This window comes from Capricornis sumatraensis, chromosome 15 (assembly GCF_032405125.1).
Source record: "Capricornis sumatraensis isolate serow.1 chromosome 15, serow.2, whole genome shotgun sequence".
Taxonomy (NCBI): Eukaryota; Metazoa; Chordata; class Mammalia; order Artiodactyla; family Bovidae; genus Capricornis; species Capricornis sumatraensis.
Genome location: NC_091083.1, coordinates 37,463,880 through 37,482,513, shown reverse-complemented (window position 1 = coordinate 37,482,513; position 18,634 = coordinate 37,463,880). Strand labels below are relative to the sequence as shown.

Below are 18,634 nucleotides of genomic sequence, written 5' to 3'. Positions count from 1 at the left end.
AGTGACTTACACACACATAAACCCCAACTGAGGTCCATTCTACAAAAGATCAGACCACTGCCCTTCCAAGTGCCAGGTCTCAGAAAGAAAAGAGCAAACAACTGATGTAAACTGAAATAGACTAGAGTTAACAGTTACATGGAGTTTGACCATGAAAGAGAAAAAAGGGCACGGGTAGAAAAACTGAGGAAAATGTGAATAAAGGCATAGTTCAGTTAACATTATTATATCAATGTTAATTTCTTAGCTTGAGAAGCTGAACCATAGCTATATAGGATGGTAATTATTTCAAAATAAAATGTTCTTAAAAATTACCTCTTCTGTTTTGTTTTTGTTGGCAGTCTTCAGAAATGCAATTGGCTTTTCTATACTCATTTTGCATCCAAAAACCTGGCTAAACTCTCTAGTTAATGCTACGAATTTAGCTGCAGAGTTCTGTAAATTTTCTACATAGACAATTATGTTATTTACCAACAGTGACAATTTTTTTCTTCCTTTCCATTCCTACATCTTTTTTTTTTTTTTAGGTTCACCCACTTGCAACATTTCACTCTGCTGGCTAGGATCTCTGGTACAATGCTGAATAGACATGGTGATATGGATCTTTATCTTTTTTTTGGATCTTTTATCTTTTAAGAGTTACATTATATCTGCTGATGGCCAGTGATCATTTTAATTTCACCAGAATAATGTAAGGAAAATAAATTGCTTTTGCTTTGAACATTTATATCATAGAGGTTGCAATACAATTTTTAAAAATTTTCTAATTCTAAAATGTTTATTTGAAAAGCATAAAAAGATATACTACACAAACTAACATGACAAAAAAAGAAGAGCAATACAGTATTATGTCACTAAAAGAAAATAAAAAGTTCTGACGCTGACCTTTGTTACCTGTAGACAATTAACAAACTTTTCTTTCAGTTCATGGTATGGAGCTGTCACTGCCAAGTAGCTGCCAAGCCAGAGTCCCCAGTTCCAAACCTTTCTCCCTTGTACCAGAGGTGGTCTTGTGCATAGTTTTCCCCTAAAAAAATGTCAGTGGAAGGGGACTGAATGTCAGACCTCAGGTTGAGGCTTTTCAGAAGCAGGTAAGACGGGTTCCTGCTCCTTTCTCAGCTGCTGGAGGATTCAAAGGTCCAGGATATAGACCATCACCTATTGATCAAGAACGTGTTCAGTGTACTGCTCAATAGCAATAAATATACTTTAATTAGGTTGAAGCTATTATGTTTTTTGTAGTCCATTTACTATATAGCACTTAGCTTTTCCCAAGTAACATAGAAAATGCTACCTTTAAGTGAAGTGCAAGCCAAACAAAAAAAATCTAAAATAGATGAGAACTGCTTAGAGGCCCAGCAGCAGGAAAGAGAGAAACCAAGGAAAAGATAGAAACAGTCAGGTCACACAGTCAAAAAAAATTTTTTTAAATAATCAATTGTTTAAAAAAAATTTTTTTTGATGTGGACCATTTTTAAAGTCTTGATTGAATCTGTTACAATATTGTTCTCTTTTACATTTAGGTTTTTCGGCCGTGAGGCATGTGGGATCTTAGCTCTCCAACTAGGGATCAAACTTGCAACCCCTGTGTTGAAAGGCAAAGTCCTAACCACTGGATAACCAGGGAAGTCCCAGTCACAAAACTTTTAATATTAATACAAGTACTGGGTTGTGGAAAGGAATCTGTGGTGACAGAAGTCATAAAAGTGGTTTTGCCTCAGAGGGAGCAAATCAAAGCGAAACAGATAGAAAGTGGCTTGCATTAGGGATAATGGAAATGTTCTCCATCTTATTCTTGGAGGTGGTTTACATAGGTGTATACAACTGTCAAAACTCATTGAACTGAGAGCTGTGTGTTTCAGTTCTATTCAGTTCAGCTGCTTAGTCGTGTCCGACTCTTTGCAACCCCATGAATTGCAGCACACCAGGCCTCCCTGTCCATCACCATCTCCCGGAGTTCACTCAAACTCACGTCCATCGACTTGGTGATGCCATCCCGCCGTCTCATCCTCTGTCATCCCCTTCTCCTCCTGCCCCCATTCCCTCCCAGCATCAGAGTCTTTTCCAATGAGTCAACTCTTCGCATGAGGTGGCCAAAGTATTGGAGTTTCAGCTTTAGCATCATTCCTTCCAAAGAACACCCAGGGCTGATCTCCTTTAGAATGGACTGGTTGGATCTCCTTGCAGTCCAAGGGACTCTCAAGAGTCTTCTCCAACACCACAGTTCAAAAGCGTCAATTCTTCAGCACTCAGCTTTCTTCACAGTCCAACTCTCACATCCATACACGAGCACTGGAAAAACCATAGCCTTGACTAGACGGACCTTTGTGGGCAAGGTAATGTCTCTGCTTTTGAATATGCTATCTAGGTTGGTCATAACTTTTCTTCCAAGGAGTAAGCGTCTTAATTTCGTGGCTGCAAACACCATCTGCAGTGATTTTGGAGCCCCCAAAAATAAAGTCTGACACTGTTTCCACTGTTTCCCCATCTATTTCCCATGAAGTGATGAGACCGGATGCCATGATCTTCGTTTTCTGAATGTTGAGCTTTAAGCCAACTTTTTCACTCTTCTCTTTCACTTTCATCAAGAGGCTCTTTAGTTCTTCACTTTCTGCCATAAGGGCGGTGTCATCTGCATATCTGAGGTGATTGATATTTCTCCCGGCAATCTTGATTACAGCCTGTACTTCATCCAGCTCAGCGTTTCTCATGATGTACTCTGCATAGAAGTTAAATAAGCAGGGTGACAATATACACCCTTGACGTACTCCTTTTCCTATCTGGAACCAGTCTGTGGGTTTACTGTGTGTAAATTATACCTCAATTTCTGAAAATGCATGAGATAGCTTCAAAGGCAGAGCAAGTGTCTAACTAAGCCTATGCATGTGTGCTCAGTTGCTTCAGTCATGGCTGACTCTTTGGGATCCCGCGGACTTTAGTCCACCAGGCTCCTCTGTCCATGAGATTCTCTAGGCAAGAATACTGGAGTGGGTCGCCATGCCCTCCTCAAGGGGATCTTTCCAACACAGGGATTGAACCACTGTCCCTTAGGTCTCCTGCACTGCGGCAGGTTCTTTACCACTAGCACCACCTGGGAAGCCCAACTAAGCCTATAGCTGTAAGGGAAAAGAGACAGAAAACAGAACATTAGAATAACATCATTACTTGCTGTATTTATTGAGAATTTACAAGAAAGAAATCTGCATGGGCAAGAGATAAGAGGTTTGAAAGCAAAACTGAAAGGGAGCAGAGAATCCAGAAATCTGGAGGCTCCCAGAGTTAGAAAATTTGACTGCTTCTGGACTATACACAGTTAAGAGGAGACTGAAAATTGCTTTGAGCAAAAATGGCCTTTTACATTTTCTACTGTGAATGGAGGGAAGTCAGCCTTGCTGTCGATCAGGATGAGCACACGAACTTCCCATGAAACCTATTTCAATTGGTCAACCGAGGACCCCTGTAAGCTGAGAGACAGGGGAATTGCAGAGAGGAAGCAAAGGAATAAATTAGGTGTGGGACTCTCTGGTGTGCTCTTTTCGCTACAGTGACAGTACAGAATTTATTGTCCAACTCGGGATAGTTTTGAGAGTGAAAGAGGGCATTATTACTTAATATGCATGAGTGCTATTAATATAAACTGAGATTGTCCCTGCCAGACTGGGACACCCAGTCCCTCTCTTACTGGCAAATGGAGTCAACTATAAGAAGGCGGATCAGAAGCCAACTAAGTTTCTGAGGGCACAACAAGGCCCAAAACTTCACAAGCCTGCCTCTACGTCGCTGGCTGACTCTGAAAACAATGTGCAAGCTGCCAAAATTGCAAGGTCAGAGAGTAGGGAAAAAGGTTACAGAGCCCCCGGTATGTGCTGCATGCTGAGTCGCTCAGTCACGTCCAACTCATTTCAACCCTGTGGACTGCAGCCCGCCAGGCTCCTCTGTCCATGGGGATTCTCCAGGCAAGAATACTGGAGTGGGTTGCCATGCCCTCCTCCAGGGAATCTTCCCAACACAGAGATTGAAATCAGGTCTCCTGCATTGCAGAAGGATTCTTTACCAACTGAGCTACCAGAAATGCCCAAATAGCCCCCAAAGAGGGTATATTTCCCAATGACAACCTAGCTGTGGGTTTGGAAGAAGAGGAGCAGAGAACCTTCCAGTAGACAGATTCAGGTCCTAGAGAATAATGTACAAAGGATTTCTATCTGGAGAGCAGGGCCAGAGTCTAATCAAGAGACTTCTACCCCAGATGAGAGATCTTCCAAACACTTCTTGCCTTTTTTTTTTTGGCCACTGTCCATATTCCTAATTCTAAATGCTCACTTAGCTTCAGAAAATTAAACACAAACTCATAACTTGCTACTTGGGCCTAATGCAATAAATTATGAACACTGCACGTAATGTGATGGTGGTGAGAATAAACCCAAAGAGTCTTTTACAAAGATCACTGAGCTGCCTGCCAGGAGGCCATGATTCTCATCCAACCTTCACTATTAAGTGTGTGACCCTGGATAAATCATGATTCCTCTGGACTTCAGTTCCTTCATTTGCAAAATGAAGATGAGGATGCCTTCCAGTTCTGTAATTCTAATTTAAAATTCTTGACCTTGCTAAGCCAAAAGAACTACAAAAATCCTCTACAAAATGTCATTACCTGGAGAATCCATAATAGACTAGTGAATCTGGTTTTTATAGCAGAAGCAACTCAGCACAATTCTAAAAAGTTATATTGGCAAGAAGGATCTTGGCACTTTTTCATATCTTGATTTTTCTATATTATTTTGCTCTCATTATAGTACATTAAGGAATAAAATATAGCCCTTTTTAAGGGGAAAAGAAACTTGCCTTCCATTTCATTAGGCGTTCAAAACTAATCCAAAAAGAGAGGGGAGCTACACTGCCGATCGTCAGTCCAGGTTCGATGCATGAGACAGGGTACTCAGGGCTGGTGCACTGGGATGACTCAGAGGGATGGGATGGGGAGGGAAGAGAGAAGGAGGTTCAGGATGGGGAACACATGTACACCCATGGCTGATTCATGTCAATGTATGGCAAAAAGCACTATAATATTGTAAAGTAATTAGCCTCCAATTAAAATAAATATATTTTTTAAAAAAGGAACACAAAAAAAAATTTTTTTTAAGAAATTTCAATTCTTTATAATATTTACAAACTAAAATTCAGAATGTTTTAAAAACCAAAATGCAATTTGGAGAAAACTTCCCATCTAAAAATTACCATAAAACTATATTTTATTATACAGTCAATATTCATTGACTAAATGATTGATCAAAAATATTGATCAAAAATTGACTTAAAATATTATTTTTTCAAATATTAATTTTAACAATTAATTAATTTTAATTAATTCACACTAATTAAAATGTGGAAAATGTGTCTGCTAAATTTCAACTTTTGATGCTTCTAATTTCTGGAAGAAAATAATACTCGAGACTGTCTTCTTCATTGTCTTGATAAAACATACTCGAGACTGTCTTGATAAAAGACAAAAAGTAATATTCCATGCTACATTCTCAACTCATTAATATTCAATATTTGTTTTTCTCTTCCTGACTTACTTCACTCTGTATTACAGACTCTAGGTGATCCAATTTCATTCATTTTTATGGCTAAGTAGTATTCCATTGTATATATATACCACATTTTATTTATCCATTCATCTGTCTACAGACATTTAGGCTGCTTTCATGTCCTGGCTATTGTAAATAGTGTAGCAATGACATACATACACTACCATGTATAAAACAGATAGCTAGTGGGAAGCTGCTGTATAGCACGGGGAGCTCAGCTCGGTGCTCTGTGATGACCTGGAGGGGTGGGTGGGGAGAGAAGCTCAAGAGAGAGGGGATGTATGTATACATATGGCTGATTCACACTGCTGTACAGCAGAAACAAATACTACACTGTGAAGCAATTATACTCCAATTTTTTTAATTAAAAAAACCCCAATATCTTACATATTTTATTACTCATAATTAATACAGTTTTATACATGTATAAGGATAACCTGATGGTTCAGTGGTAAAGAATCTGCCTGCCAAGCAGGAGACCTAGGTTCAATCTCTGGGTCAGGAAGATCCCCAGGAGAAAGAAGTGGCAACCCACTCTAGTATTATTGCCTAGGAAATCCCATGGACAGAGGAGCCTGGCAGGTTACAGTCCATGGGGTTGCAAAAGAGTTGGACACAATTTAGCGACTAGACAACATACACGTATAAAAATAAGAGCCAAACATTTGTCACTTCAAATCACTATATGCTGGATAAAGAAAAAACAGCCAACATTTTGCAGATCACGCTATCACATACCTTAATACCAGTGAGTTTCTAAATCAGTTTTATTTATTGTCACTGACTACAAAGCTATGAACCAGATGTTGCACTACCACATAAAACAAGGAATATAAACTCCACAGTGCTTTGAGAAAAGATCATTCGATTATCTGTTGAGTGAATAAAACAATAAGGATAAGCACCATAAAATACTCTGAATCTCTAAAACACAAATTTGAAGGCGTACTTTAGATTATATAAAAGATATAAATAAGCTTAAGTAATGGAAAATTTGTAAGTGGAATATTGTAAATGTGCTAAGGAAATTATTTAGAGATACTTGACAGTAACTCTCAGGTAAAAGAAGATTTTCACCTTCTGCTAAGTCACAGTATCACAACTTTTTTAATGATAAAAATTATCCCTTAAGAGACTGTTTCAAAAATTCTTGTTTACGTATAAGTACTGATGTTGAGAAGTCTCTTGTTTGTTCTTATTCAGAATACTTTGTATACAACAACTTTTCTTCTCTGGATTCTGGGAGAGTGTCTTGTACGATTTCTCTGGTAACTTTCTCCCATTTTCTCTTGGATTAAGTGAGTGACTGAACTTTCTGGATCATGTCTCTAATGATTTCTTCCTCAGATTTATCTTTCAATCCCTGTCAGTCAGTCAGTTCAGTCACTCAGTCATATCTGACTCTTTGCAACCCAATGGACTGCAGCACGCCGGGCCTCCCTGTCCTTCACTATCTCCCAGAGCTTGCTCAAACTCATGTCCACTGATTCAGTGATGCCATCCAACCATCTCATTCTCTGTTGTCCCCTTCTCCTCCCACCTTCTATCTTTCCCAGCATCAGGGTCTTTTCAAATGAGTTAGCTCTTTGCATCAGGTGGCCAAAGTATTGGAGTTTCAGCTTTAGAATCGTCCTTCCAATGAATATTTAGGACTGATTTCCATTAGGATTGAATGACTGGATCTCCTTGCAGTCCAAGGGACTTTCAAGAGTCTTCTCCAACACCACAGTTCAAAAGCATCAATTCTTTGGTGCTCAGCTTTCTTTATAATCCAACTCTCACATCCATACATGACTACTGGAAAAACCACAGCTTTGACTAGACAGACCTTTGTTGGCAAAGTAATGTCTTTGCTTTTTAATATGCTAAGTTGGTCATAGCTTTCCTTCCAAGGAGGAAGTGTCTTTTAATTTCATGGCTGCAGTCACACCATCTGCAGTGATTTTGGAGCCCAAGAAAATAGTTTCTCACTATTTCCATTGTTTCCCCATCTATTTGCCATGAAGTGATGGGACTGGATGCCATGATCTTAGTTTTCTGAATGTTGAGTTTTAAGCCAACTTTTTTCATTCTCCTCTTTCACTTTCATCAAGAGGCTCCTTAGTTCTTTGCTTTCTGCCATAAGGGTGGTATCATCTGAATATCTGAGGTTATTGATATTTCTCCCAGGAATCTTGATTACAGCGTGTGCTTTATCCAGCTCAGCATTTCACATGATTTACTCTGCATGTAAGTTAAATAAGCAATCCCTATAAGAAATTTGCTTCACCCATCATATTCTTAATTTTTGTGGGTTACTTTTTGTTCTTTAATTTTCCTTTCTTTTCTTCTCCTTTTTAAAAAGGACACTGTTATCCATGCAAAATCTCACATTTTCAGAGACAGTACTTCTAGTTCGTTTCTTAAGTTTCCTATTTCTGTCTCTACAGTTCTGTCTTAGAGTTCTCTGTTGCTCTTTATTTCTGCTTTCCTATGGGAGGCATTTCCACATATCTGATGATCTTTGACTGTCTTTTCCATTTAAGTGGAAAATTACTAGCAAAGCAAGATGGCAGCTCTGTCTGTGGGCTGAGCTTGTTGAAGGTGCTCTTTATTGAAAAGCAGCCAGCTGGCTTTCCCTGTGGGGAACCCCTGTAAGGAGTTTCTCTGCAAACAGTCAGCTTCTCTAGAGAAACTCCCAGCACCTGAATGGGGACTTGGAAGTTTGGATCCTGGTGCTCAAAGTGCAGGGCAGATGTCTATGCAACCCCACCCTCAAAGCTCCCATGTTCCCGAGCCTAGGTTCTCTTAAGTTTCAACATCTTCAGAGAATAAACCTCTCATCCTCTGGGGAAGGTGGGTATCCAGCTGGGTTGAGACAAGGACCTGTGTGTCCAACTGGTCCTTTTACAGACTTTCAACTGATTCTGTGTTTCTAACTACTCCTCCAGCCTGAGCTGATAACTGTAATCATGGGACCTCCCAAGGTTCTGCAAGGCAAAACTGTTTCCTTTCCTGTTACTCTCCTCTGTGGGAGCTCAGATTTTCACCTTCCTCTGCTAAGTCACGGCATCACAACTTTCTGTTCACATTAGTGGATTAGGGTTAGTGATGTCATCTACCTTTTTTCAAAGACAGAGCTGGAATTTTTTCTTATTTCCTTTGTTTTGGATGGATTTGGTAAGAAGAGAAGGCAGAACATTCTTTGCATCTTAAAATCACAATCTACAGTCTTTACATGACTTCACACATTGTGTGTCACAGTCTGAGGCCACTATAGTTTTGGTCTGCTGAGCACTCGCTTCCATTGCCCTTCTTTGAACTCCTTTGGAGAAAGCCTCTCTCACTCCAGGAGACCCAAGGGGGACCTTCAGTCCCTGGGCACACACACACCCCTCTACTGCAGAACCGGGAATACAAGTCCTTGGCTAGGACTCAGTGATCATTCATCACATGGGGTTAAGGAGAGTCGATTCGCATCTTCTTTAAGGCAGGTAGTGAGGCATTTGGCCCAGTGAATTCTCTTTCTGTTGGGTCTGCTAAACTGGGAAGATGACAGTCCCAAGTTGCTGCCGGCCAGTCATCTTACTGATCACATGCTGTCTGCAGAATGACGAACAAAGAAACCGGCAGAGCAGAAAGAGTCCAGCTGAGATCATCTGAGTTCCTGGCTGCAGCCATGCCTGACGCCAGATGCACCTCTGGAAACCATAGTTATATAAACAATTAAGTTCCTTTGATTTTCATATGCTGGCTTGAGCTGGCCTTCGTGCATCTGCAACCGAAGGAGTTCTGATGAATTCATCATTTAATTGAAGTGTTCCAAATTACTAACAGTTGAATGATACACCACCACTTCTTTGCCAAAAATTAAACAGCCTAACCTCTTTTACTAAAATAAAATCGCAAATCATATATCCATTATGTCCCTTTCGCCATTTAGGTAAGATACTTTGATTTTATCTGAATATCCTCATTTTTCAGGGCAGTGTACCTTGGAGAAAGATATACATAGTTGTTCTATAGTTTTACAAACCCAATAGCCCCTAACCTGCAGAACAAATCTCATGCAGGGACTTCAAAAAGTCTTGTCATCTCTTTAAACCTTCTCTATCAGGGCTCTTAGTTTTTAATAAACTTCAAGTTTTATGGCTGTCTTGCATAAAAGCTATGTGGAAAAACAAAATAATGTATCTCAAAATATTTGTTCCCTTTGAAGGAAAAGTAGGGCTTAAATGTAAAGAATTATTCAGCCTCAATCTCTGATCTAGAGCCTGGATACCAGGATAATTTCAATGCAAGGGTTTATGGGAAAGAAGGAGAGAGTAATAAAATGCTTCCAAGGAAGTAGGTGGGATGCTTAGAAGTCCTGTGTCTCTGGATGCTCCTCCTGGACTAACCTCTCCAATATCACCTCCGGGGCACTGTGCTCACCAGCCCACAGTCAACATTTAAGCCTCTGAGTCTAAAGTTCCTATCTGGGTCTTTTTATCAGTTTCAAGTGCATCTAGAGGCTGTGCAGGTAATCCAATAGCATGAGGAGGCTAAACATTATTAACATATTATAATTATTTTATTTGTACAAAAAATAAATCTTACTAAAATTCCAGTCTCTCGCACTCTCTTTTATTGACTTACTTTTTTTCATAAAGCATTTTTATCTCTTATTTCTACTTTCTCCATGATTTGCTTCATAATGCTATCTTAAATAATAGCTTTTTGGCACAGAAACTCCTTGTATGCATAGAAGTCGTGTCTGAGTAAACACAAATAACAATGAAGATAATTAATAGTTCAGTTCATTGAAAGTGAGTATGTGCCATGCACTGTTCCAAGTGCTTTATAGGTTTTGTCTTCACTTCAACCCTATGAGGTGGGTAGGGGAAGATGGGTACCCTCATCCTCATTTTGCAGATGAGGGGGAGGAGGCACCGAGAGGGGTGAGCAACTGCCCAGATGAGAGAGCAAACAAGGTATAAGTATGACTCCAGGTACTTTGTTCCAAGGATCTCTGCCCTTTAACAATTATTCTGTGCTCCACCAAGAAATATGCCATCAGTTATTGGAAGGAATGATGCTAAAGCTGAAACTCCAGTACTGTGGCCACCTCATGCAAAGAGCTGACTCATTGGAAAAGACTCTGATGCTGGGAGGGATTGGGGGCAGGAGGAGAAGGGGACGACAGAGGATGAGATGGCTGGATGGCATCACTGACTCGATGGACGTGAGTCTGAGTGAATTCCGTGAGTTGGTGATGGACAGGGAGGCCTGGCGTGCTGTGATTCATGGGGTCGCAGAGTCGGACACGACTGAGTGACTGAACTGAACTGAACTGAATGGGCTGAATTGTGTTCCCCAAAATGTTATGCTGAGGTCGTAAGCCCGTGACCCCATGGACTGTAGCCCGCCAGGCTCCTCTGTCCATGGAATTTTTCCAGGCAAGGATACCGGAGTGAGTTGCCATTTCTTTCTCCAGGGGAATCTTTCTGACCCTGGGATTGAACCCATGTCTCCTGCATTGGCAGGCAGATTCTTTACCACTGAGCCAACAGGGAAGCCCTGTCTTGGAAAAGGGTAGGTCCTATTACAATATGATGGCCGTCCTTACAGGAAGAAAGTCTGGACACAGGGAAGACAATAATGAGAAGACGGGGTAGAGGGTGGAGTGATACAGCCACAAAGCAAGGAATGCATGGTGCCACCTGAAGCTAGAAGAAGCAAGATGGCCCTGAGAGGCCTTTGCAGGAGCAGGGCTCTGCCAGCACCTTGATTTCAGGTTTCTTGCCTCCAAAACAGTGAAAGTAAAAATTTCTGTTGTTTAAAGCCACCCAGTTTATGGTACATTGTTATACACAATAGTCCTAGGAGAATAACAGTCTCTCATGTATATTGAAACATGCTATCCTCTCAACCTGTTATTTTCAATTTTAACACAAATCGCAAAGTGGGTATCATTTAACTTTCCTCTTAATTCTATTTAGAGAAAACCAACAGTGAAGGGCAGGGGTTGCAGAGGGGTAGGTTGTGAGAACTGTAAAGTTCTCACTCATCTCATAGAGGCAGCTCCTCACTAGCTCTAATGGATGACAGTAACTTCGAATGGCAGGCCTAAAGCTGTCACATCTTACAGTTTTCCAGAAAACCCAGAAATCTGGATGTGCACATTAACGGGGTTAACAGAAAATCCAATTAGGAACTAGTTAGAATAATACCAGTTAATAACGTTATTCATAGCGATGGACCTAATTGGGCCACAGTGTCTGCTGTGTGTGTGTGCTCTTGCTTCCTATGTCTCCTTTCCCATTCTTCAGGCTTCCATCCACCACACCTAGGAAGCAGGTTCAGGTTTGGCCCTAGAAGTCAGGTGGGAGGCAGCACCTCAGGACCAGGGACCCTTCTTGGGATGTGTGGCAGATGGGGATGAGTCCTACACACATATGCTCCAACACTGACTGACTGCAGACTTCTGGATCCATATCTGAGCACTGTTCTAATACCATCCTTCCAATGGTCTCAGCTGGTCTTCTGAAAGCATTTATCTTTAGACTTAGGGCTTTAATGGGATAAAAGTTTGGGGTAAGCCTAGGACATGACTTTGGTACTTCCCAGGCTCACAGACACTTCATTCATAGTCTTGTCCTTATAACTTAATGAGTTCCCTACTCATTTCTTATCTTTTCTCTGTATACTTGAAAGAAGTGTAACTGGATGACAACTCAGAGCTGAGAGCTGTCTTTCAGTATTCACCATCCTGTAATCTATGAAAGGTGCCCAGAAACCTGGAACCACTTTTGAACAGCAATTTTGTGAAAGCACATTTACAAAATGTGACTTTCATACTTGGGCTTATTAAAAACTTCAAAAATATAAACTGTTCTGAGAACATTAACATTACTGTTAGTCTGATACATCTATGACAATTCAACAGCCTTAGAATTTTCCAGGTCCTCACTGGCTATAAACATTTCTTCAGTATCTGCTAGAGTCCAAACCCGTTTGATATGGTGCAGAAATGAATCATTTCTTCTGGTGAATGAGAGGGGGTACTTGGGATGCTGCCAGGACTCTCTCTGCTGCAACTGAGATACCTAAATCAGGGATGAGATACCTAATTCAGGGATGCATCTTGGCACATCATGGTGGTAGGGATTATAAAACTGACAAATGTCATTTTGGAAGCTTAGTAGAGCAATGTTAAGATGTGAAATACACAAAATCCGTCCAAATCATCTCATTTAATGTTTTAAGGTTTTTATTAGTTTTTCTCTTGAATTAAAAATCTCTCATTCTTCCATGGGGTTTTATACCTATAAAATCATACTGAAATTCACTAGCTTATTATTCTCACAACAATCTCAAATGGTCAGTAAAACAGGTTTTAGTCCTATAGGACAGCTAAGGGAACTGAACCTGAGAGCAGCTTTGGTTGTCCGTGGAGAAGGAGAACCTTATTACACCCAAATCTGCCTCCGACCTCCAATTTCAAGTCACTGATCTTTCCTGACAAATAAAAGGCACATGGGCTTGTAGGATCAGGCTGTTCAAATAGTGAGATGATCAGATTTGGGATTGAAACCCAGATCTATCACCGACTAGACTTCTGACCTCAGATTCATTTCTTAAACATTTCTCAAGCCCAAGTTCCTCCATTGTAAAAGGGAGTTAAGATCCTAAAAGACACATAAGGGACATGGTATAGAGCAGTACTCAACAGATTTAATTTCCCCTCTCTTCCCTTTCTCTTACAGGCTCCCTCAAGTCTAAGCAGACCATTCATCACCTGGTTAAACATCTGGATGATTAGTGAAAAACCTAAGCTTTATATATATAAAAAAGTGGAGATATTGATAACACAACAATAAATTGTCACAGGCAAACAAGGCCACAGCAGAAAGTGCTGTCACATAAGTACTATTATAAAACAGCCAATAGAGTGGTTCTTTTTATTTTTTTAATCCACGATGTTGAATCCTTTTTTAAAGGGGACAGGTCACATCAAAACATCTCATCTTGAATTTATTCTCTGCCATCTAATAAACAAGGCCCATTGCTGCCAAACATAAATTATTTAAAACACACCAAAGAGATGAGAAATGTGTTCGACTGACGCAAAGTCTGAGACTTCTAAGTGTGGATACCCTGGCAGCCTTCTCGTCCCACATCAGCCCCCAGGATTACCTGGTGTGTCAGTGTCACAGGAGAACTAAAATTCTAATTCCTTTCATCTCCTATCTGCTGGCTCCCCTGGGTGAGGGTGGGGTGGGGGTGCTCATGGACTGACACCAGCAGAGGATGGGCCCAGAGAGGAGGCTGGGGGCTGCAGAACTGGGCAGGAGACGAGCATGAACTCAGAGCAAGGATAGCTGCTCCTGTCAGGAAGCAGGCATGGGTCTGCTACCAGAAAAATGAAGCAACTATCAAATTCAATGCTAAAAATATTAAAGTGCACAGCATAATTTAGACTACTGCTTCAAATTTCAATGAGATGCTGGAGAATTGTGCGCCAATAAGTATGGTATATGTGACTCTGGCTGCTGGCACAATCCCGCAGAACTGGGGTTATGTTATTGCATGTGTGGGTGGTTATTAAACGCTTTATGCTTAAGCTAAAGGTCGTATTCCTCCTGCACATAACTTCAGTTACGATTATGAGTTAGACTTGGTCCATGAGCAGACAATGGTCTCCTTCCATTAAATGCAAACTGGGGGAAATTACTGTATAAGTTGCCAGGCTGTGAGAGAAAAGAGATCACACTAATGAGGGTGAAGTGGTGTAATAGGTTCATAGAACAAATCATGCTAAGCTCAAGAAAGATATCGTCAACTCCTACACACCCAAATTAAAAATGACCCCCCATGTGACAGAACAACTGAAGCACTGTTTACCATCCTCATCTACTGTGGGGAGGGTCAGGAGAACAAGAGCCTCCTTGCCCTCAATTCAGAGCTCATGAGAGTACCAGTGACCTAGAGCTAAATGTCTCTTATGCAAATATTGGAAACTCAAAAGCTCCTGTCATGAGGGTGTTTAACATGGGGGGCCCTTGCCAGAGCCCCCGCTCAGACTTCCTACTGCTCAGGCTGCCCAAGAAGTCCCTATTTTGCTTCCAGGACATGAGAGATATGCTTCCATATTCAGAGTCAGAGGTTCTCTACAACGGCAGTCCCCAACCTTTACAGCATCAGGGACAGGTTTGGGGGAAGACAATTTTTCCACAGAATGAGGCAGGTGGATGGTTTTGGGGTGATTAAACACATTACATTTATTTCTATTATCATTACATTGTGATATATAATGAAATAATTATATAGCTCACCAAAATGCAGAATCAGTGGGAGCCCTGAGCTTGCCTTCCTGAGCTCAGGCAATAATGGGAGCGATGGGAAGAAGCTATAAACACAGATGAAGCTTCACTCGCTTGCCCGTGGCTCATCTTCAGCTGTCTGGCCCGGTTCCTAACAGGCTGTGGACTAGTACCAGTGGCCCACGTGTTGGGGATCCCTGCTCTATAAACAGTGTGATACGTGGTGGCTGCATCAGTACTTATGAGTTAAACAATCTTGGGAGGGCGGACTGAGAAACTTAATGACTATTTATAACTGTTTTTGTGGAAAAATGCTTTCTGCATTCCAAACAACATTATTGGGCATGAACTTCGGGACCACAGTTTATTTCTGAGGCAGGGAACTGACTGTGTCTTGCTAATTACACCATGGCCAGTTTTCCCAGGACAAGATGGCAGCGTGGTGGTCTGCCAGGGGGACAGGACAAGAATGAACGGTTGCCACGAATATGGACTATGTGGGTCTGTAAGGATGTAAGATAGAGGGGAGGATGGGAGAAAAGCCCAGGCACATTCTTAATTTGTTAAACAAATAATGAGCATTGTTAAAGGCTATGCTGAACGCTGTGCAAGACAAAACTACATTAGACAAGATGTTTGATTTTCTGGTCCTCATAACCTCCCTGGGAGATAAGATAGACACCAACACACACACACTGAAGTGGCAGGGTAAAATATGCTGAAACAGTGATAAAAACAATCCTGGGTGAAGTCAGCAGAGAGAGGGAAAGCTTGTGCTTCTAGCTAGAGTGATCAGGGGAAGCTTCGTGGAGGAGTCCACACTTGAGCTCAGCCTTGAAGGTTTGCACAAGACTTCATGTAGAGAAACCAGAAAGGGAGGAGCAGGGGCCATTACAGAGAAACACTAACAAAACAGTCCAAGTCGAGATACAGAGGCAAGAACAACAAGGAGATTTCAGAGAACAGGAAGAAAGCTCAGCTGGCTAGAGATGGGGATATTTTAGGAGCTTGATTGAGGGCTCTGAATGCAGGCAAAGCCATGGATTCTATCAGCAGTGAGTGAGGAGCCACAGAAGGGTTTTAAAATTATTGGAGTGGCTCTACATGCAGATCTGTAGGGCAGTGAAAACAGGACAGACGACAGAATGAAACCAAAGACCATGAGGAAATACTTACAATAGTTGGGACTGGTTAAGATGAGACCTCAAAGCTAGGTTTTTGGATAAATAGCTATGTATTTAAGGTTCCAGTGATAATTACTAAATATCTCCCTTTAATGATCAAGAACATATTCAGAAAAGCCAGACTTAGAAACTGAAAATTTATTTGCTACAATGGAAAACCATATTACAAACATTAAGTTTGGCCCATAGTTGGGAATTGATACCTAGACTTGATACAAAATAAAGGTTGGTCGTGAGGTGCTACTCTCATTTTTAAAGCAATACCTTGAGTTTAAACATTATATTTTCAACAAGCACATGAGATTTAGTGAGTAATGATCTCTCCAATATCTTCCAAGACTAGTGATTCAATATACAAGGGAACTATAAGATATTCTGAACAATTGAGCCTTGAGAAATCATCAAAGGTGGTAAACTTAATTCTTCACATTTTAAATCAGTCTTAAGCTGGTGCTGAGTGATGTGAGTGGACTTACGTGAGTTGACTCGACTTAGCAAATGTCTTCTAAACTTCACATTTTCAGTGCTGGATTAGACATGGCATTCATCTTTATCTGAAAACAAATGTAATGGAAGTATGAGAGAATTGATAGGTAGCTTACAGAAGCTAATTAGATGACTCCACCTAAAGATCAAAAGAGTTATATTTAGTTCTATAAAACTGATACTTAGGTATAATTTAAGAACCTAAAATAAAAATTTCTAGCTATGCTCAAAGGCTTCTAAAATAGGAGGTATAACACATTTCCTTCCTATGTTTTTATGTCAATCTCCTAAAAGTTCTGGAAAATAATATATTTAAGCCTGATTTACATTGGATCATTTAAAATCTAGCCACCAATCAGCCTACTCAGTACTATATCATGGAGAGCAGGGAGAGGTGAAATTGACTAAGATATAGCTCCCATCCTCAGGAAACCCACAAACCACCAGAGACAGATGAACATGAATAACTCCACATCAAGGCAGACATGGTAAACGCTAAAAATGGTACAAAGTGCTACTGGATTTGGGGGGGCAGGGGGTGTTACTACAGGGAAAATATGTGACGGCTTTGTATTATGGCCTGAACTGTGTCTTCCAACCCCTTCCTCCCTCCAATTCATGTGTTGAAGCCCCAATCCCCTAGAACATCAGGATGTGACTGTATTGGAGATAATGCCCTTTAAAAGGTGACTAAGGTGAGGCCTTTAGGGTGGGCCCTAATCCAATGTGACTGGTGTCCTATAGGAGAAGGAAGTTAGGAAACACAGAGACACACCAGGAGAAAGACCACAGTGGACATGGCAAAATGACGGACACCTGGAAGATAAGGAGAGGAGCCCCAGGGAAATCAAGCCTGCAGACACCGAGATCTCAGAGGCCTGGTTTCCAAGACTGAGCAGACAAATTTCTGTTGTTGAAGTCACTGGTCTGTAATATTTTGTTATATAGTCCTGGCAAAGCAACACAGTCTGTAATGGTGACACTTAAATTCAAAGATATAGGACTTTTAGTAATCAGATAAAGGTAAGGTTTGGAAACAATATTCCAAGAAGCAAAAACTACTTTATTTTAGGCACAGAGGCCACAATACAGTGTGTGAGCTCGGGAAAGTCCATATGCTTCTGTAACAAGTGTCGTTTGGTGGAGAGGATGAGAAAAGTAGGTGGGGGAGGAGGTGGGGGCGGTGGGGAAGCAGGAGGGAGAGAGGGACAGGAGACCCACAGAGCAGCAGACAGGCAAGGACTGCAATGCGGGCTCCAGGTCCTGCTGTGAAAGGGCTGAGCACTACCTTCAGTATATGTGGTTTTATCGTGTACATAAAAAGAGCCATCAAGGGTTTTCAGTAGAAAACTCATTCAAATTTATATTCTAGAAAGATCGTTCTGCTTTTAGAGTCACTACAAGAAGACTGAAAAGGCAGTGAGACCTACAACAGTCAGGATAAGAAGAAACCAGGGGAATGGCAATGGAATTAGAAAATCAAAGATACAATGAAAGTGTGCTTGAAAATGAGAACCAGAATAACCACCCCGTAAGGTAGGCAGGACTGAGGGCTGGACCAGTTACCATCATCCAGTCAGTCACAAGTGCAGCATCCTCGGCCTCCACGGACTTTGCCTTTCAATCACAACCATGCGTTGTGTGCATCCCTTTAAGAAACTGACCACTCCAAAGACTCACCTGACTTCTGGCATCTCACCTTAGAACTTGAAAGCCGAAACATAATCAATAAAAACCCTACACTCATTTCCTAAAGCAGCCCCACACCCACCCCCATATCTGTGTGGTCACTCTTGCTACAGCAAGTCAATAGGGAAGTCTGCTTACCTCCAAAAAGGTTTATTTATTTGATAAGCGGGCTTTCCACAAAAAACTGATGTCTATCAATGAAGCCAAGGAAGAACAGCCAAAGAATGAAGCACCCTGTCTTGTGTTTTCAGAGCAGGAGAACTAAGAATAACTTAACAGTCACTCATGATCTTAGAAAGAAATTTCAGGAGGGCAATAAAAGAAAACAAAACAATGGAAGAATTAAAGAAAAAGGAGAAATGGAATTAACTACCAAATATTATTCTTTTAAGAGGCCTTGCAT

At 41.0% G+C, this 18,634-nt stretch overlaps 1 protein-coding gene across 1 annotated transcript in view; it reads right to left on the bottom strand.

Annotated features, from left to right (window-relative positions):
- ZNF438 (zinc finger protein 438) overlaps window positions 1–18,634 on the bottom strand; it is a 130,845-nt gene that overhangs the window by 80,872 nt on the left and 31,339 nt on the right. The window contains exon 2 of the mRNA XM_068987465.1: window positions 16,533–16,610. The gene's annotated coding sequence lies outside the window, so the exon portion shown is untranslated. The remainder of the gene's footprint in view (window positions 1–16,532; window positions 16,611–18,634) is intronic.